We start from the raw sequence: 21527 nt of genomic DNA, 5'->3' as shown, positions 1-21527 counted from the left end.
GCTCCTGCTCATCTGCTTCTCCGGCAGCCCGATCCTGAAGCCCTATATCCGGATTCCATTAATAACCTGGAACAACAAGAACAGCATTAGCTAGCAAGAACACTTACCTGTGAATTAACTGGCCTTGAATCCATTCGGCGCTTACCTCGCCCATCTCCGGAGTTCGCCGCAACCTGCAAAGATTAAGAAACGACCGCATTAATAACAATTCTTACCTGGGCAAGCAGCAAGTCCTAGCAGCACCCTGCGCTTCTCTTACCTCGCCCATCTCTGGGTTTCACCGCAACCTGCAAGGGAGAAGGAACAAGGTCCGCATTAAAAAAAAAACTTACCTGGGCAAGCAGCGCTTCAATCGCTCATCACTCCGGAACATCACTGCAACCTGTACAAAGAAGAGAAGAGAACACAGGTTAGCAATTAACATCAATAAACAGCGCAGCGCTCCACGCATCAATAATTCATCATTGTCTTCGCCATTGGCGCGGCAACTCCGAGACTCTGAGAAGACAGAGAAAAACGGAGGGAAGGAAGGAGATAGAATAAAGACGGAAAAGACATTATAACTCACCTGGAAGACAGCAAGCAGAGTCGGAATCTTAGCCGGTCTGGACCCGACATAAGGGCACACAGACCAGTGAGTGAAGCAACTGGGTCCACGGAACGCCCGTGCCAACCACGCGCCCCAGCACATAGACGCAGGACAGAGTTTAACACACAAAAACCAAAGGTGAGCAATAACCCTAAGGGAGGGGATTTGGAGCAGAGGGAGGTGGGAGTCCACCCATCGCAGAACCAGTATCTTAACCCTCCATTCTCCTGTTATAAGCGCTACCCAACATCTGGCACATAGCCAAGCCGAGAAGGGTCCGGGATAGCGCTTAGACTTCCATCCAGCATCGTGTGGCGTCCCCGTGGATGCCAGGTGAGCGTAACAGCGAGTGAAATGAAGTTTGTTTAGAAACAGTTTCATGCACGGTGAGGAACGAGCAGCATTCGAGGAAAGGACCCGTCGACGTGCAACAACGTGACAGAGAAAATAAGGAAGTTGCGCCAAGCGTTTTGTTTCCTCATCATAGTTGCGCAGTGAGGAGCCTGCCGGCAACAGGGTGCGTGGTTATTGGGGGTCCTGTGAGATCTACGATATCTACAGACTGATCCTGCACAGCGTATAAAGTGCATGAACATTAAAGTCTGTCCGAAGCTTTACGAATTCGGCGTGTAGCAGCAGATCTCTAAGCATGCCTTCAACACCCAAGGACTACTGAGTAACAAATGCCGTAGTGCTGTCACACGTTGTAAAGGTAAACTGAAGTCCCTTTCAGTGAGTCAAAAGAACATGCAGTTAGCATTAAGACATTAGTAGTTTCACTCCCTGAACAAGGAGAGGTTTTGGTGCACAGAGTGAACCGTCAGAAAAGTTTTAAAAGAAATAAAAGGATTTTAATGAGCACAAGTCTTCTGAAAGAAATCCGTTTAGTGGTGCAAGAGTGAAGGCTTGTACTTAAACAGAACCAGAGACAAGTTTTAAAACCTAATACCATTTACCATAGAGTAACCAGCAAAAGTCAAGGTTTACTTCAGCCACAGATTTACGGAGTAAAGTTGAACAGGAATGTGTTCAATTGTTTCAGTTGCTTCTTGGCAAAACAGCAGAGGCATTCAGGTGAACAGTGGTTGTTTTCTGGAAATAATATAATCAATTGCAGATTTAAATGGGTAAATTAGATGTTTACTCAGATATATCATTTACAGGTTTTCCAGAGTTCTTAGACATCCTGAAGTCAGAGGAAACCAGAGGAATCCTGACCCCTTTATTATTTTCTCCACCTCCCCTTTTCCCCCCCGTTTGGTCAATCCAGCAGTTGTTCAATTAGCTGCTGGGTGAACCACCTGGTATAACTGTGTTGAAGATATATATATATATATATATATATATATATATATATATATATATATATATATATATATATATATATATATATATATATATATATATATATATATATATTGTTCCTTGAATTTATGTTTGACTATTCAGAAAAGTATCCTGGTAACAGTGTTGGTTTAATCCATGGTTCCTTAACTGTAAAAGACAACATCTTCCCCTTCAACACTGGGATGGGGGACTGCTACTCTGATGTGCAACCGCACAAAATATTGCTCAAATGTTGAACCCAAAAATATCATTGCTGCATGCTTTTGCCAATGTAGACCCAGTGTCCCTTATGAGCCTGACAAGTGGTATGACAACAGAGAAGGTATTGGTTCAACCATTGCGCATAGACCATTGATCAATCCTCGCCTTAATATACAGTTTTATCAATAGGTATCAGTATTCTTTACAATTTTTTGGCAAATGACTTTTCAAAAGTTTCTTCACGTTCAAATTTAATTTCAATTGGTGATTAATATGCTCCTGCCAACACTTGTTTCAACCTTACAGAACACAGGTCTTCGGGGCCAATGTATCACCTTTATTATGTTTGACTATTCTAACTAAATTATTGAATGATGTCCAGCAGCTTACATATAAACTTGCTGGCTGGACTAAGAGATGTAATCCCCTTTGTTTATTCAGAAAAAAAGTTTTCTCCCCCTGGATTAGAGTTTAGTTTTAGTTTATTTTTCATATAAGGCGTATAAGAGTCTCTGGGTCTACATTGGCAAAACCCTGCAGCAATGATGTTCTTGGGTTGAACATTTGAGCAATATCAGAGTAGCAGACTCCCACCCCAGTGTTGAAGGGGAAGATGTTGTCTTTTACAGTTAACAGTGTTGGTTTAATCAGCGATTCCTTATCAGGATACTTTTCTGAATAAGGACTTGATCCAGGTAATGGCATCCTGTGAAAAGTGAGCCACTGAGGCAAGATGTGGACAAAGTACTTTGTGATCCACCAAATCGAAGGCAGCAGAAAGATCAAGGAGAAGTAGCAAGGCCGTTTTTCCTTTATCTTTAAGTTCTTCAATCTGAGTCTTTAGATCTAATAATGCCGTTTCAGTACTGTGTTGTGGCCTAAAGCCAGATTGGCGGACTCCTAGGAGCGATTTGTTTCTAGGTACTCCTGTATCCGAATGTAGGCCACCTTGTCTAGTGTCTTGAGTAGGAAAGGTACGGTGGTAAGGTAATCGGCCTGTAATTAGTAGTGATGGTAGAGTCCAAAGATTGATTTTTTTTTTTGATTTTTTTTAGGAGGGGTAAAACCCATGACTCTAAATTGCCAGGGACGGTGCCAGCTGAGAACGAAGCGCTAATTAATTTAGAGAGAAAAGGCACCAAGTCTCTGGCGGCGCCTTTGATAATCTGAGCTGAGCAACTGTCTCCTTGACACCTTGAAAGTTTGAGGGAGGCAATGATTTTTTCTACCTCATGGATGGAGACTTGTGAAAATTTGAAGCGATGAGGAGGTTTAGTTGAAGGAGCTTTGGTTGTGGCGTGCTGGCTATTTTGGGTAGGTTAGCTCTTTTGTCTATAATCTTATTCTGGACAAGGGACATTTTATTCTCTAGGGCATTCTGGATGTTAGTACACCATTGTTTGTCCTTCAGGCAGTCATCTGTCTGAGGTATAGGAGCTTCCATTTCTCTTAAAATATTGAGAGTTCTTTAGTGCTTCAGCTAGCTTTATTAATCCCATCATTGTAAGTTTCCTTTCGAATGGATTGTGTCCTCCAACATATTCCACATCTTTGACATGTAATGTCCACAGCTGTGCTCTTCAGAAACAGAGGGCGTCCTGCGTCGATGTCCCTCGAGGGCGGCGTCACCGGATGTTATAAATAGGATGCACAGCGCCCGCAGCCTCTGTTCCGTTTGTTCCCCAAACGTGTTTGCTTCGAGAACTCGGCGCGCCTTGTGTGTTTCATCGTAGTGATGTCTTCTTCTTTGACCCCTTCAACTCCACGGTCTGGCTTCAAGACCTGCCGGGGCTGCAAGTCTAAAATGTCAATCACCGACCCGCATAGCATTTTTTTGTGGTGCTTGGGCGAGGGGTCACGACACTGTCGATTGTTCAAAATGCCAATCGCTGACTGCCAAGGCCTAGCAGGAGCGTAAGGGGAATCTTCAGGTAGATAGGAGTTCTAAGCCCAGTACGTCCCAAAAATCGAAATCCAAAGGGGTGTCCACCAACTACTCAAGGGGCGACTCTCCGCGTTGGGAGGAGGCCCAGGGGTTCTTGGTCCAGTAGTGGTTTGCGCCATTCTTCTTCCTCGTTGCGGCATTGTCGAAATCGCCGTCACCGGTCGCCTTCCCCGTCCTGTATCTGGGCTGGACCTCCTGAAGATTTTGTACAAGATGATCTTACGGACATCCTAGACCAAGGTCCGTCCTCTGACCCGGTGTTACCTTTTCATCTCACTTTACAGAAAAGGGTGGCGGCTGCTTGGCAGTCACCTGAATCTCTTCCGGCTGTTAAATCTTTGACAAAGAAGTACCACCCTTCCGTTAGCGACTCCAGCCATTTGCCCACTCACCCCACTCCCGAGAGTTTGGTGGTTCAGGCGGCTACAGCCACCTCAAGGCAGGCGGCATAACCTGCTATTCCCTCCTGATGGGGACGACAAACGCTTTACCGGTTGGGCTTGCAAGGTATTTTCTGCGGGGAGTATGGCATTGAAATCAGCCAACTCCACTTGTGCCCTAGCAAGGTTTTCACACACTCTGTGGAACTGTTTCTTTTACAGCTGCGCATATTCCGGAGGGGGAAGAAAGGGATGGGTTCCTTGCTCTTATGCAAGGATGCCATGTGTGAATCCCTTCAGTCGGGTTTAGATACGGCCGACAGTGTTAGCCGGTCCATGGCTGCAAGCACAGTTATACGCAGGTTTGCGTGGTTGAGGAAGTCGGGGTTCGCCCCGGATGTGCAAGCCCGTCTTTTGAATATGCCCTTTGATGGCGCACATTTGTTTGGCAACAAGGCTGACGAGAGCCTTGAGAGGTTGCAGACCTCGAAAGCTGTGGCAAAATCTTTAAGCACTGCTGTGCGTCAACCTCTGCCTTTTTGTCCTAGGGGACTGCAGTTGAGGGGAGGTTTTTTTAATTACTACTCCTCCTCTGGTAGAACGAGAGGGGCCGCCAGTCAAAGGGGTCAGCGAAAAAGTACCCATGGTGGTCAGGGAAATAGAGGTGCCAAAGCTGCTCAGGCAAAATGCAGCGGCAGACGCTCTGAGCAGGCAGAGCAGTCTCTCACGAGTGGGAGTTGGCTCAGGACGTCCTTCTGGAGATCTTCACCCTTGGGAGAACCCTGCAAGAGGATCTCTTCTCCAACAGTGCCAACCGGAAGTGTGAGAGACTCTGCTCAAGAGAATTTCCTCTGAGAGGAGCCTTAGGAGACGCATTTGTGGTGGATTGGTCATTCCCATTGCTTGTACGCGTTTCCTCCAGTCCCCGTCATTCCTCAAGTGTTACAGAGGTTGCAGAGGTTTGGGTCCCACATGATCCTCATTGCTCCAGATTGGGCCAGGAGAGCGTGGTACCCGGATCTTCTCAATGTCCATCTGCCCTCCACAGCATCTTCCCTACCGAGAGGATCTGCTCTCGCGAGAGGGGGTCAGGTTCTATATCCAGAGGTCAAGACTCTCAACCTTCACGCTTGCTATCTGAAAGGTTGATATCTATCTAAGGATTGGGACCTCCCGGATGATGTGATGGAGGTGTTGCTTTAGGACAGAAGGCCAGCAACAAAATCCCTGTGCCGTTGGCGTACGTTTTGTGACTGGTGCAGAGGACAAAATGTTGATCCTTTTCAGTGTTCCATTCCTATGATTTTGTCTTTCTTACTTTCTTTGGCCCACAGGGTCCTTCGTGTAGGTACCATTAAAGGTTACCTGGCGGTACTGTCTATATTTAAGCACTCGTCTGAAGAATGCGCTTACTTTAAGATTCCTTTGATTTCTCAATTTCTTAAAGGACTGATTAATGTATTCCCCCATCCCCTTTCCTGAAATTTCTCATGGGTGCTCCGTTTGAACCTTTGCCCTCTTGTCCGTTGAGATTGTTGTCCTTCAAAACCATGTTCTTGGTTGCATTTACTTCCGTTCGCAGAGTGAATGAATTGCAGGCACTTTCATCTAAGCCGCCCTTTACTGTGTTCCACAAGGACAGGGTTGTACTACTGGTACATCCTTCCTTTCTACCTAAGGTAGTGTCTGAATTTCATTTGAGTCAGCAAGTGGTTCTTCCTGCTTTCTATCCTCCTCATCCTGGTAAGGAAGAGGAGCGACTTCATAGGTTGGATCCTAGGAGAGCTCTGAGCTTTTATATTTCCAGGATGTCCAGGGTCAGAGTGGACGATCAACTCTGTGGGATATGCTGGACACCATTTGGGCCAGGCTGTTACCAAACAGACCTTGTCCAGGTGGATTATTCTCACCATTACTGAGTGTTACCGATTGGTGGGTAAGGGCCCTCCTGAAGGGTTGCGAGCTCATTCCACTAGGGGCGTGGCTACTTCCACCGCCCTCCAAAAGGGGGGGTTCCTATTAGGAATATTTGTCAAGCAGCCACATGGGCTTCTATCCACACTTTTGTTGACCATGGATCGTATCCAGGGAGTAATGTTTAAGATATGGCCTTTGGTAAGGCGGTTCTTTATTCTGCCATCTGATTGGGTACTCTAAAATCTTCTCCCTCCTCCATCTTTATGATACTGTTTTGGGAGTCTGTCAAATATGTGGAATACGTTGGAGGGCACAATCCATTCAAAGAACCAAGTTACTTACCAACTGGTAACGTTCTTTCGACTGGATGCTCCTCCAACGTATTCCACATCACCCTCTCAACCTGCCCCTCTGGAGAATTTTTTTATGCGATGGCCTTGCGGAAACGTAAGCTGCAATGTGCAGTCCAGCAGGCATTGGATTGGTGCCAAATTGTTTGGGGGAAAAAACATAAACTGAGGCTATGGGCGCCGTGCGTCCTATTTATAACATCCGGTGACGTTGCCCTCGACGGAGGCCTTTGAGGGGCATTGACCAGATGTTATCGACGTAGGACTCCCTCTGCCGAAAATGTTTCTGAAGTGCACAGCTGTGGACATTACATATCAAATATGTGGCATACATTGGAGGAACATCCAGTCGAAAGAACGTTACCAGTTGGTAAGTAACTTGCATGTTTGGTACGTATTATTTCTTTTTTTTTATAGGTGGCAGCTATATTGATCAGGTTTGTTTTTATTTTCCTCAGTAAGTAGGTGTCTCCAAAGGACTTTTAATTTTATTTTTTCCGCTCTCAGGGATTTTAGTTGGTGAGTGAACCATGAGTTCAGGTGATCCCTGGGTTTCCTTTTCCGCATTTTAAGTGGGGCAATTGCCTCTAGTGCTTTAGTCATGGTAGCATTGTAAACATCTACTAGGATGTCTGGATTAGAAGAGCCTGGCAGTTAGCTAAGGGTGGGGATTATGAGTGGTATGATCTCGTCCACCGTGATATTCCTTTTGTTCCTCGTGAGGAGTGGGGGCGTGCTATTAAATTGACCTTGGCCGTGGGGACATTAGCTAGGATGGTGAAGGAAATAAGTGATCTGTCCATGTTTGTGGAGTAATAATGGTGATTGAAGCTTCACAGTTGAAATCCCCCACCCAATATAAGGTTCTACCTTTGTCATAGGTGGCCTGGGTCACGCTTTGGGTGAATCCCAGTTCGGTGACCGCATAAGATATTACTAAGGCATGCTGATCGTTGGGATCATTGAAGCCCAAGTTAAGATCCCCGAGCAGTAATGTTTGGGAGGAGGTTTTAGTGTTATCAGATAGTATTATGTATAGGTATTCTTCGAATGAACCGATCGGTCCTCGTGGGCTGTTAGCGTACCGGAGTTGGAGCTGGGTAATTTAACTGTGAGTAGTTCACAAGAGCTGGCAACTGGTGAAATCTCATAGCTAAATTGGACTTGGCAATGAGGGCAATGCTTCCACTTCTGTAGTCAACTCTGTCTGCTCTTATGATATTGTAATTGTCAGGTACTAGTAGTAATCCTGCAGCTGTGTGTATCCATGACTCAGTAATTGCTGGAAAGTCTAGGTTATCAGCCGTGATCAAGTCTGCTATCTCAGTAGCATGTGCCACCAATGATCTAGCGCTAGGGCACCCTTGATATTGAGGGTATTGGTGATGGTCGGGGAGGCAGTAGGTGTGCTCAGACTTAATTTTATTATTAGTGCTTGGATTGGTGACTGTGGCATTGTTTTTCTTTCTGTCATTAATATTTTGGTATTATGGTTGTTCTCCGTACTAGGAAGAGCTGTTTTGACTTGAGTGTTGATTGGTGGTTCATGGAGTTTGGATAATCTAGCACAAAGTTTATTATTTCTGACTATAGTAGAACAAGGTATATTTGTCTTGTTAAGGAGGCAGTTTGTATTTAGAGTGGTGGTTGGCAGGTAGTTAAGGCCCACGCCACTAGTATATACTGATCGAGTAGGATTGGTATCTAAGTTCAGCTTAGGTAAGAATCTAGTAGGTTTAATAGTTAACAGCTGATTGTCAATTTTAATCCGTGGGAGGAATGTAGTGTTTAATTTCCAGTAGCAGGAAGGTTTTGTTTGCCATAGTCTTATACTGATAGTGAAGGTAGTTGGAGCCTACTACTTTCGTCTGTAGACTTACAGCCAATAGGGCACACAGTAGTTTTAGCAACAGGTAGGCGGTAACCCACATAGTGCTATTGATTTGCTGCAGTGGTTGACTAAGACACTGTAATTTTATAAAGACAATTTTCAAATGTAGAGGGGCCACAGCGCCAAGTAGTTGGTAATACTAGGCCCTGAGTAAATGGACTGAACAGTAGCGTTGCAGTCACGCTGTACAGATGGCAGAACTAGCTTGGAATTAGTGTGGGGTGCCAGCTCAGCCAAATTTGGATGAAATCTTACATCAAATCTAGTAATGATAAGGCAATATATAATAACGATTTGCAGGATAAAATAATCAGTGGGTTGAGCATTGCATATATTAATGAGACAATAAATTACACAATAACACAATAGCCTAGATGGGCTAAATGTGCAACTCAAGGGCACTAGCAAATTATAGTAAGCTAGCAATGGAACTCAGAAATACAAGAGTCTATATGTGAAGCTCAGAAGGCAGTAAGCGAGTGCAGTAGGTAAAACATTGCAATATGGAACGATCACTAAACGATGCAATATTGGGTGATCACTAAACCATTGGGCACGTGGTCAGCATATGTTATACATACAGTTGGTATATGTAGCCTGGTAAGGTCTTGTGAAGCCCAATGAGCGAGATTAGCACGAGGCAGTCATGCCGGCAGCAGTCACTTGGGCTGGCCTGACTATCCTGGTGGCGCTACTAGCTCACGGGGTACAAAAGTTGTTAGGATGGGCTAAGGTAGCAGTGTAGGATGGGCTAAGGTAGCAGTGTTCAAGATCACAGCGTAGGGCAATCTAGTAAAGCCTTGTGAATTTAGTAGTCCTAGCGGAGGCAATCCTTTAGGCTATATAGGCAGTTCACAATTGTTAAGACGGGCAGTAGTAATCAAAATTACATAGCATAGGGCAATCTAGTGAAACACTGTTAATTTAGCAGCAAGGAGTCGTAACAGAGACAATCATTTATGCTATTTAGGCAGCTCGCCGGCAGCTCAGTACAGTTAAAGGGGCCAGTAGAGCTAGTATCTGTCAAGTTTGTCTGATAGTAGGCACGCTATGAGGGCACAGTTAAATAGAGCACGGGTTAGAGGTAGCAGTAGAGTTAACCGAGCTATTCTAGCTAACAGGATGTTGCACAATTGATTAGCAAGGCAGTGCTAGGGAGTAGGATCAGGCAAATGTGGCGATGCTCGCATATAAGAGCCACAAAGACATGTAAGGGTTACTTTTGCTGCACGACGCAGGCGTTGCACGGCTGCTAAACAGGGATATTGCATTGTGCGTTATAGAGCTGCTTGTCTAGATAAGCAGCCGTGTTTATAACACGTGTAGTTGCAAAAAGCCATGATACTGCATTTCGGGAAATACATGAGTAGATACGGTATCGACTAGGTGAGAGGCAGGTTAATGCAGGAGTTTTTTTATTTTTTTATTTTATGTTTTTGTTTTTTTGCAGTTTACAAGATGAAGTGCCTATCAGCCAGTCCAAATAGAGGGATTAGCGGTATACGAGAAGTCCAATGTTCGGTGGAGAGGTCGTGGGACTGGGTCTCTGTGGCCTGGACAGGTCCAGACAGGTGCGGGCCTTGCACATAAGGGCCTTTCTCAAAGGGGGCACGGCTTACGCTTCACGGTCAGCTAGAGCGGCCTATGAGCGTGCTCAAGGGAGGTTTCTTAGCAACCTGCATACACAAAATCACAAGCGGGTTGCGGTGGCCATTTTAGAACGCTGGTATTGGCCATGAATTGCTGCAGATCCCTCGCTCCACGAGGATAATGGTGGAAAAATAAATGCTCCGGTTCTGCTGTTGCTTTGGGAGGCAGCCTGATTCTAATTCAGCTGGGACTGCAGGGCGAAGAAGAAAGAGGGATGCCGTGGATCTCCCCGTCGTGTTGGTCTCTGATGGCACAGCTGCAGCGTGCGAGGCGATGAGGGCTCCTGCCCGGTGAAGGGTGGTTGCAATATGTGTTTATACCACAAATGCATGGCTGACCAGGCCCCAGACTATCTGGAAAACCGTTTCACACCTCATACCTCCATCCGCCCTCTTAGATCAGCCCAAGCACACTGTCTTGCACCGCCGAGGTTCAAGCTTCAGAAAGCAGCTGGGACTAGCTATCTGGTTCTCGCCTCCAAATTATGGAATTCACTCGGACTCAAACCCTCTTACTATTCTTTCAAGAGTAAAGTCAAAACATGGCTCCTTGCTCAGGATTTGCAAAGCACACATCTGTCACACTGCGGGTAAGATTTAACACTGCCTGCCAGCCTCTTGACTGGCCGGCTCTGCCGACTTGACCACCATTCTGTTATTATTGTATAAACGCCCTGTATTATTACTCCGTATTTTGTACTGACCATGACCTGACCTTCACCTGTGTAATTTATGTGTTTATACCCTGCGAGTAGATTTATTATGCAATGTTTGTACTTGTAAACTCTTTTTTTATGTACTGACCATGAACGGATCTTCACCTTTGTAATTACTGCGTATATACCCTGTAAGTAACTATATTATGTAATGTTGTTAAAATGCTGTGTTCTATGCAACCTGTAATCTGAAGATATGCGCCCTGATGCCCCTGGGCCAGGTGCGCTATATAAATAAATACAAAAAAATACAAATGACTGACAAAGTACTTACCCCATGACTGAACTTGGGGTATATATATTTATAATAAACCTTTATGTTGTATAATACTTCTGCTTGTAAGTGTTTCTGTTGAACGCTTGGTATACTACAAGTTCTTTGTACTTTCCTACATCCCTCTCTCCCTCCTAAGATAAGCCTTGCTGCTCTGTCATCACCTACCAAATACTCGGCCTTATACTAAAAGTGGAGTTGCGTACTGTCTCAGTTGTTTGGTTTTACTAAGCCCTTAGTTGGACTTAAGAAAAACTGTCCTAAATTATCCAACTGAGTCAATGAAGGAAATTCTATTAATAGAACATTGGAAGCTAAGCAAAAGTTCTCAACCTGGAAATTGGTCACAGCAAGGGACATGTAATCCAGTAAGCCAAAGGGTACTGTTATGGATTTATCACGTGGGCCTGTCAAATGTATTTGCTTCCAATGAAGCAAAGGCTCAGTTCCATCCTGGAGGGTGTGCTCAGTATCCTTGCATCTGTGTATATGCACATACACTGTAGGTTTTATTAAGATGGTGATAGTCATTAAGTGCTGCAGATTTGAAGTGTGCCAGGAGACCCCCACATTGAAGAGAAAAAGCAGTATTTGCTTTCTATATTTCCTCTTTATAGAGATCTGTAAGGTTGCTAGTTGAAATCTGTAACAAAAAAAAACACTAGACCATTTCCACATTTGACAGGATGTTCCTTTCATGAATTTTCTTCCAGTGCTCTTTTTTTCATATTCATAACACTGTGAAATGTTAACACTCACTGACTGAAGCAGCAGAAACTTTTACACACCGTTTTAATATAGAAATTGCTCTCTAAAAGCAGTTGCCCCTAAACCACGATTTCATGTGCCTTTTCGTTATCTAAATAAAAAGGAACCAAGAAATCTGTTGGTGGCAGAACCTCCTCGAAAGGAACATTGAGGCAAGCTATTTGCTAACCACAAGACGAAAGTACTTGTGGGCCGATTACTTTTGATGCTCTCGATCACAGGGGGGTATGTGTTGGAGGTTGGTCTTGCTGTTTAGAGATGTTTTTTCTTCCCTTAAAGGTTAATGATTAGCAATGCAGCTATAATGACAATATAATTTGTTTGTGTTGGATCCAGCAGGTGCACACAATCACTTACATTTTCCTGTTTTTTCCCTAGGATTCCAGGACTAGCACAATCACTGCCAGCATTCTGAAAAATATATTCTACTTTTGTTCACCAAACCAAACTCGTCGGTTTTCTATTTTAACCTGTTCATGTTCAGACTCTAGGAATGGATTCAGTGGACCTACTGTTTTTCTGGTCATTCACTAGAGCTGTAAATATTTCCGCCAGGAGAAAACCAACCTCAAACTCATGAAAGAAACTGGGAGATGAACATTAATCACCAATTCGAGGAGCTTCACTGAAGGCAAAGGCTTTGTACTGCAAACTCTGCGTTGGTTACATTAATGCAGCCTTTTCTACAGATATCCCTTGCAACTATTTTGAGGCCTCTGCGCAACTTTGGGAGTCTGATCTTTTTGATGTATTTTTATTTTACAATTTTCACAACTTGCATTGTCATTAATTTTTTTTGTTTTTAAATGGATTTTTTTCTTGTCAACATCTTTGTCTCCTTTCAGTATTTTGAATGTCTAAAGAACTTGTCCGTTTGCAAAATTATGGGTTTAAGCCAGAGAATTCTAGTTTCATTTATTTGGGTGCTTCCAGGAACTATGAAAAAATATTTTTTAAGTATAATAGTAAAAGGCTGAAATGGACCTCTCAAACTCATTGAACTAAAAAAAAGCAGTATTCTATTTTCAGAAAAGCCTTTTTGAGTAATGTTGTAATGTTTTCTTCTTTTTGACATCTGGCTGGCCAGACTTGTCTATACATCAGCCAGAGTTTCAAATGAAATGCTTGGACTATGGCAGCGTTATTTGTCATACCTGTGTTGCTTCTTGTCAGTCCTGCACCAGACATACTGAATAAAGGGATGTTTTCTACGTGGGTGGGGATTGGTCTCATTTAATATTTTCTTTTCATTCACATATTTATGTTCAGTAAAATAGAACAGAATCACAACATTCAAAAAGATGTTTATACATCCCAGAACTACAACATTTTTGGTGAATGTAGGCTACAGTACTGAGGGGAATGGGGGGGGGGGTGGCAGGTGGGGGTGGGGCGTGCTGAACAGACCAGAGGACGTAAAAAGCATAGGATGAAGCGTGTGAATTGGAAATCCAGGGCAACAGACCATTTTGCTGATATGGGCACTTACTAGTTGCCTTGTTTCAGTTCTGTTAGGTCTATATATCCCAGTCCATGCATTTCGACCAGACACGATTAGCCTTTTCTGATTCTCCTGTCAGATCTATGACCTTTCTTCCAGGCCAGTTAACATTTTGTGGTGTGTTGTTCCCCTGGCCAGTTCCATGCTTTTAAAATCTGCCTTTTAGCACACAGGATTACCCTCAAAATGTAATTTATTTTGCTTTTCCAGGTTGAAAATTGAATGCATTGAGTTCAGTGCCAAAAGAAGCTCAGTCTGTTTCAGGTGAATCCCCACTACCAGTCGTGTCGTCAAGATCAGCCCAAAAGTCAGTACCTTTCTGCAGGACCAAATTGTTGCCATTGGGCCCACCCCTTGTGCCCACCCCTTGTGCCCTTCAGACCAGCATTTTGTAGTTTTCCTTTAGTGCCCTTTTCAACATTTGATCCATCGTCCAATATGCGTGTTAGGGAGAATTCTCATTTCTGTGCTAATTCCCTTCAACCCTGGAGACCCCAAGCTCTTTTGCTGGACTTCAGGACTTTTTTTTTATTTTAACCTTGGAGTGAGTGAGACCTTTGCTCACTCTCTCATGTGTTTTGACCCGATTTGATTATACGATTCCTCTGTTTTTGGAGTCTGACAAACTCCTAGGCATCTACTTTTTTGTATGGTGACACAACGCAACCTCAGTGCAGTGTCACAGAGAAACCCTTTAGATTTCTCTTAATGTTTAAATACCTTTTCTTAGGTGAACTACAGTCCGAAGAATAGTAAAGTAAAATTGACTTTACTTGCCTTTTTCTCTTTGTAGGTCCAGCACACCCCATCTTATGTGGAATACTTGGGGGTTACTTAGTACCCCCTTTTCCTACTTACTCATGTAAAATATAATTGTTACCCTCACTACTTTAAATGGCTTGACGTTCTGCTTCTGTATCACAGGCCGAATCCTCAGCTGCAGTATAGCACCCATGGGTGACCATTGGGTAAAAAAGGCCCTGGTCTTCTTTTTTCACCATTTTCTATTTGTGATGTCTATCTTGGATTTTACTCTATGTGCCAAACCAGGTTTGACCTCTTTGTTTGTTTTTCCTTTGGCAGGCTTTGGTACTGAAACCCACCTCTGGCTCCACTGTGTCTGAAAGGGCAGGACGTGAGGGAGGTGCCCAAAACCCCCTTGTCCTTTGTCTCCTTGGTTACCTGAATGCACCCAGCCCAGTCCAGATTGGCTGGCTGTCCTTGCACGACAGCCACCCTGCTGTATGAGTGACAGCTAGGCTGTGCATGAATGGGAGAAAACTGCTTGAAATGCAAGGCTTCTTAGACTGAAGACCGAGGCGACCACTGGGAAGGATATCCCAATGAAGAAACCGTGAACGAAGCTTGCTGCATCCTCCTGGACCATCGAACTGTCCGGTGAAGCCCTGCTGCTGTTCTGAAACTCCTCCTTATCGACAAGAGAAGCTCCGGAAAGGGCGACTTCTTGCCTTGGGTTAGTGGGACCAACTAACCCTGAGACAAACTTTGCTGGAAGACCTTCCCCAACTGGCTGTACTTTGCTGGCGCAGGAACTGAGTGCCAGGAGTCAAGAAATCCATAGTAGAGTGCAATGCTTGTAAGCCAACCAAAAGCTCGACAAGTCTCCTGAGGACCCTCCCGAAGCAGGATAACCCAAGCTCGAGTCACCTCACCAGAGTGCAGGACTCGAGGAGTGAAGGAAGCCCAACTGGTGTCCAAGATCCACGGTAGTGCTGTTTACAGAGAGCTGAAAAAGCAAAGTGCCACTGCTCCGAAAAGAGCCCATACCTGCCGCAGGAGTCCCCAGGCGTCCTCCATCTTGTCCCCACGACTGAGGCCCAGGAACCCAGGATCTGCATCGCTGCAACCAGACAGAAGCCAGCTGGACCCTCTTCTTCTAACCAAAGGTACTGTTCTGAGTTGGGGTACTTATCGCATTGTAGCATGCTCTTCTCAATTGAGCCTTGCAGTAGCTGCATTCCCTAGGGTTGATCTTGGCTCCAAACTTCACAAGTGTAATAGCTTGTGACCCTACAGTGAATCTTCCTCAACAAACTCTCTAACTTTGTCCAATACTTTTTGCTATATAAGAAGTGCCTTAGCTCCATAGACTTTGCTCCAACTGACTTTGGCTGTCCTGGCTCCATGCAGACTCTACTGTTCCATTGACTTTGATTCTTACTGTCCCTCACAGGTGATGCATTGGTTTTAAACTAACATTGCTGGGAAATGTTTTTATCTAGACTTCATTGGAAGGTATAAAGTGCTCACATGCTCTGAGAACATGTTTAACCTAACCGGTTTCCTTCCTCTCACCTTTCCTTTCTGCCAACCTCTGAATTTACACAGTGTACAAGTGATATATTATTGCCATTACTGTCCTAGTTAGTGAAGTCACCTCAAGGTGTAGGAAGCATCTCTAAAGAGTCTCTACTTGCTTTGGAATGATTCTGAGAAAGTATTTTGAAGTATATTTGTATTGTTGCACATTGCCCTTTTTAAAGAATGCTTATTTGAAAATAACTTAAATATTTTAGCTTAAAAGGGGGCGTGGCTACAGGGCCATGCAGTAGGACGTGTTTCTTCAGAGGCTCCTGGTGATCCGACATGATCTGGCAAAAATGCAGCAATAGAACCGAGCGTTCGTGCACACAAATGGAATGGCAAATCCATGAAGTTGTGGTGCAGCCCTATGTGCAAGCTGAAGTGTAATAATGCAGAAAAGGAAAGGAAACAAGCTGAGGAAAGTTTGAAATCGGAAGAAATACAGGCGAAACAAAATGGCTGGCGCTACTTAAAGGATTGAACAACATATGGGCAAACATCAAGGAAGGTCACTTGGAGATGGCTGGTGGAAGCCTGTGACTGGATTTATATTTGTAAGCGGGCCTGCGGCAAGGACGAGCATTGTCAGCTAAGATTCAGATAGTGAAAGCGCTGTGGCAGCAATTAAGTCTCCGGCCATGGAAACGAGAACGAAGCCGTGAGCTGCTATGAGCCGTGAGAAATGAGTGCCGTGTGTGAAATTGAAGCACCATCAGGCAGCTCGGACAACATGGAAAGGCACCCCGCAGTGGTGGCTGTACGGAGAGCGGGTGGTGTAATGGGCACGGAAGACAGAGAAAGCAAAGTCACTTGCTGATGAAGTGCCGAGATAGACGCTATGAATACATTGTAACTCTGCAACCCTGAACACTGAAGTACGTAAAAGTTCGAGGTCTATAACAAACGAAGCCAGGAGCCCAGCTGGAGTTGATTGACGAAACTCAGTGGGAAGCTAGTGCCGGCAAACACGCTGCAGGATATACTGTATGAGAGCCTGAGCTCACGAACATCAGACTGGAAAGTAGTGTCTGCTAAACAAGCTGGGTAAACACCACATCAAAGCGACTGACCGCTGGCTGGCCACAGGGCACTGACATTATAATAACGGAGCGGAGTGATATAATAGCAGGCAAAGCAACAGAAGTGAACGCCTGCCAGGGAGTGAAATTGACACAGGAATGGTGCCATATAAACGCTTGCATACAGGAAAAGAGCTGCTGCATAACATAAATGGATAATAGGAGAGATGAAACTCCATGGAAATTAGAAACCGTCCTACTGGGGCCAGCATTGTGTGGGTGCGCAGAGATTATAGGTGAAGCAAGGCACGCAGGAGAGGGGGACAGAAGCCAGTAAACTGGCCCGGTAACACGAGCCAGGGCGGAGGAACGGAAGCATGAGCCAACCAAAGACCGGAGTGATACACCACGGAGGAGGAGTGTGGAGGAACAAAGCCCCGGACAAAGGCCACCAGGTAACAGGCCTTGAAACGGTGGTGAACCGCTGCCAGAGGATGCACCTCCAATAATGGAGAGGCTTGGCAGAGAACATTCCAAATAAGGTGAGGGACAGACGTGGCTGAGTCCCGAGACAGAAGTACTGCACATAGCACGGGTACCTCAGAGCTGCCCTACCATCCCCTGCTCACTGAGAAGACCCGGAAGTGGAATGCCAGCATAGGCGCTGAGCCCAGGCTTGGACACTGGACTAAGGAAGCACTAGGGCCCCCGCCAATTAATCAATTAAGAGCGCACAGGGTCAAAGAGCCAGTGAAAGAGATCTGCAGATCCAGTAAGCTTGGGACCTGCATACCACGGAATAGTGTAAACAGCAAGAGAAGCTGCCAGAATCCTCGCACCGACAAAATTATAGCCACGGGATGACACAAGAACTGAAACACAACCCTGCACAGCAGACGGGTGGAGCCGGAGAAGCCCAGTACAATGGCTCCTAAAGGGAGCAAAGGTAATGGCAAGCAGCGAACAATGGACATTTTCACTAAACCGCAGGAATCCCCAACCACGCCTGCACCAGCCATAGCCACTACACCGGGAGAGGCCACCTCGTCAAGGGATGACCATCTGATCCTCGCAGCCATCGCGAATCTGAAATCTTTGTGGGGGACTGCGATGGCAGACCTGAAAGCGGCACTGGAAACTAAGATCGATGCAGTAGGGATAGAAGTCAACCTACTGAGACAAGATGTACGAGCGCTGGCAGAAAGGACTAGTGTCTTAGAGATTGCCGTGAAAACCAACACAGATGTTAGCACCACCAATGCTAAAGAAGTCCACATACTGAAACAAGTATCCAATCTTGAAAATCGAGCGGAGGAGGTGGAAGGGCGAGCAAGACGCCGGTGGAACAATAACGCGGGCGTCGGTGACCGTCACTGCATACCCGGACTACACCATGCTCGTGCAGAGAGCGCTACACCAATGTGGCAGTGAAGGGAAGGCTGCGAACGGCTAGTTTCCAATACATGCTTTTATACCCTGCGAAACTGAAGGCAAAACACCCTTCTTCGACACCCCGGAGGATGTGGCATGCTGGATGGACGCCCAGGGCTGCCCAGAGTCTGGAGACGGTCAGGAGCGAAATGGACAGGAAAATGACCCAACACCATGCTAATATTGCTGGGGGCGGGTGTACTGGCAGCAGTGATAAATGAAGGGGGTGCAAGGGACACGCTAGTAAAGGGCAGCGCTAATTATTAACACAGCCCAAATGGACTTGTTGGACTGGAATATAGAAGTGTGCATGTTAAGCATGCCAAATATGAGAAGTAAGCGCGCTGCGATCTAGAACCAGCATAGGAGACACTGGATCGAAAAGACCTATCCCCAGTAGGGCGATATCACCCTGCTGTGACCCGAGTACTGGCAATAGCCAAGAAAAGGTCTAGATGCGGGGGTGCCTGCGATCCAGGGATGGAGCTGGGCAGAAGTTGGGATGGGGGAGGGAATATAGGGAGTTGGAAATTGAGTTGGGGCAGGGAAGGGAGGGCAGATGGAGGGAAGTTGGGGATGTTGTAATGTTATTGGGTAGGGGTAGTTTAAGTAAGGGAACAAGCTTACATACACGAGTGCTGGTGCCCCAAATAGAGGTCAGGGAGATGCAAAGGGGGAGGGGGGCTGGAATACGGCTGGACAATGGGGGACCTTAAGGTAATATCTTGGAATGTCAGGGGGCTTAACAGCTACCTAAAAAGGAACAAGATCATGATGCACCTACCTAAAAAGGCAGAAAATTGATATAGCCCTAATACTAAGACTAACCTCACGAAAGGAAAATTAGAGGTGATCCAGAAGAAGTGGAAGGGGACTGTCATCGGTGCAACATATTCGGCGTATGCCAGAGGGGTGATTACTTGGGTGGCACTGCATGTCCCATTTCAATTAATACAGTCACAGGTGGAAGAGGATGGTGGAAAATAAAGAAATATGCACCATAAATACATATGCCCCAAATCAAGACAGTGACATATTTCAAGACCCTATACAACAAAGCGAGTGAGCGCCTGGCGGGAGCGGTGATCTGGGGTGGGGCCTTCAACTGCACATTGAACCCAAAAGTAGATAAGTCAGATGAGACAGGCCCGCCCCTGCTGCTAGGTCCCTGCAGACACTGTTGACAGACTTAAGGCTAGATGTATGGAGGGTACACCATCCACAAGACAGACAATATTCAAATTACTCTGCTCCACAGAATCTGTACACAAGACTAGACTACATTTTGCCACACAGGAGGTGATGGCTGAAATCATACCAATAGAATACAAGGCGAGGGTCCTATCGGACCACTCACCCGTGGTTCTAACATGGCAATATTGACCCACAAGGGCCAGAATCCCAACGTGGCGACTTAGAGCTGAAGCATTGAAAGATGATTTTTAGGGAGGACCCGAGAGAAGAAATTATAAGCTACTTTGAGACCAACACAGGAAGTGTTGAGTCGGCCGGTACTATGGGAAGCCTTCAAAGTGGTGGTGAGAGGGATAGGTATGGCCAAGTCCAGTGGGCTGCAGGGAGGCAGAAATCAAGCTAGAAACAGTCCTGGGCATAGGAGGTAGCACTAAGGCAGATGCTGAAAAAAATAAGCCAATTGCAGCAGGAGTGTGCAGTACTCTGGGAAAGATTATGTAATTTGAACTATAGGAAGTATGTTGAGAGGCAACATGCGGGAGGAGATGAGCCAGGGAGAATGCTGGCATGGTTTTACAAGAGCGAGACCCCAGACCCGTGATTAGGGCAATAACCGGGGAAGATGGGCAAATAGTGGACACCCAGGAGTGTGTGAATCGAGAGTTCCTTGAATAATATAAAAATTGTATGGAGATGAGGATGGAAGCGATAGCAGGGAAATAATGGACACATTGGAAGACAGGCATGCCACGAATAAGTGCGGAGGAGTAGGAGGACCTAGACGCCCCAATCACCCTAGAAGAGGTGGTAATACAACTACTCACCAGCAAGACCCTGGGGGCGGACAGACTTCCCAGTGAGTTTTATAAAATGTATAAAAGAGAGGTGCTTCCCCCGCTGCTAGCTGCGCTAAAGGAGTCATTTGAAATAGGGCGACTGCCAGAATCCATGAGAGAAATGATCATTATTCCACTCTCCAAACCCAATAAAACAGGCAAAGATTGCGGATAGTTTAGACCGCTATCAATGCTGAACCAGGATAGCAAAATGCTTACTGCAGTGCTGGCAAATAGAATGAAACAGTTCATTAACAAATTAATACACCCTGATCAAACAGGATATGTCCCGCACAGGAACAAATCTGATAACCTTAGAAGACTTCACCGGGTTATAGAGCACACAAAAGAAGACTCAGTGAAATAGCAATAGTATCGCTGGATGCAATAAAAGGCTTTGACTCAGTAAGATGGCTCTGGTTAACTGCAGCCCTGTCTAATTATGGTATAGGGCCGGGGTACCTTAAATGGGACAAACCTATTGTACAGTGCACCGCTAGTCAGAGTCAAAATGGGGGCGATCATTTCGGAAAGGTGGCAATTGAGTAGGGGCACTAGACAGGGATGCCCGTGGTCCTCGATGCTCTACATTTTAGCACTGGAACCCCTGGCGATATACCTGAGGCAGCAGTTTGAGGTAATGGGGATTAACATAAAAGGGGAGCCACATCTGGTCTCGCTTTATGCAGACGATATCCTGAAGAAACCCTCCAATATATACTGCAAGTGATGGAGCGATTCGCATCGCTTTCTGGCATAGCAGTGAACCCCAGGAAATCAAGCATATTCCCGCTGGGGGTGGGGGGTATATAGCAATCCCAAGGGATAAACTACCAATATTGCAAATGCCATGGGAGCCAAATATGTTTAGATAACTGGGGATAGACATTCATCACACGATGGCGGCGGAACACCAGCAGAACACTGAGAAAGCAATGAAGAACATCAAAAATAGTATGAGGTTCTTGTCATGACCGCAGCCTCCAAGGAGTCAGGTTTAGCCCAACTGCCTCGGAAGCTGGGTCACAACTTCATTTCCAGGCACCCATCGGCTCCCATAAGGGCCTTATGGACCTTGTCCTGGCGCCAGTGGCGCCAGGCTCATAAGGGGACCCAGTCCCGGCACAGGACGTGCCGGGCTCATGATGTAAGGAATGGTGCTTGGGTGGACCTACCTGCTGCAGACCATGCTGC

General features: G+C 45.7%; 1 protein-coding gene across 1 annotated transcript in view; it reads left to right on the top strand.

Annotated features, from left to right (window-relative positions):
* Window positions 1-13242, top strand: part of CTPS1 (CTP synthase 1) — a 331500-nt gene extending 318258 nt beyond the window's left edge. Inside the window, exon 19 of the mRNA XM_069623054.1 lies at window positions 12406-13242. The gene's annotated coding sequence lies outside the window, so the exon portion shown is untranslated. The remainder of the gene's footprint in view (window positions 1-12405) is intronic.
* Window positions 13243-21527: the final 8285 nt, after the last annotated feature.

Source organism: Ambystoma mexicanum, chromosome 11 (genome assembly GCF_040938575.1).
Source record: "Ambystoma mexicanum isolate Mex_15411 chromosome 11, UKY_AmexF1_1, whole genome shotgun sequence".
In the NCBI taxonomy this organism is placed as follows: Eukaryota; Metazoa; Chordata; class Amphibia; order Caudata; family Ambystomatidae; genus Ambystoma; species Ambystoma mexicanum.
The sequence above is the reverse complement of the archived record's forward strand: the minus strand, read 5'-3'. Positions and strand labels throughout refer to the sequence as shown.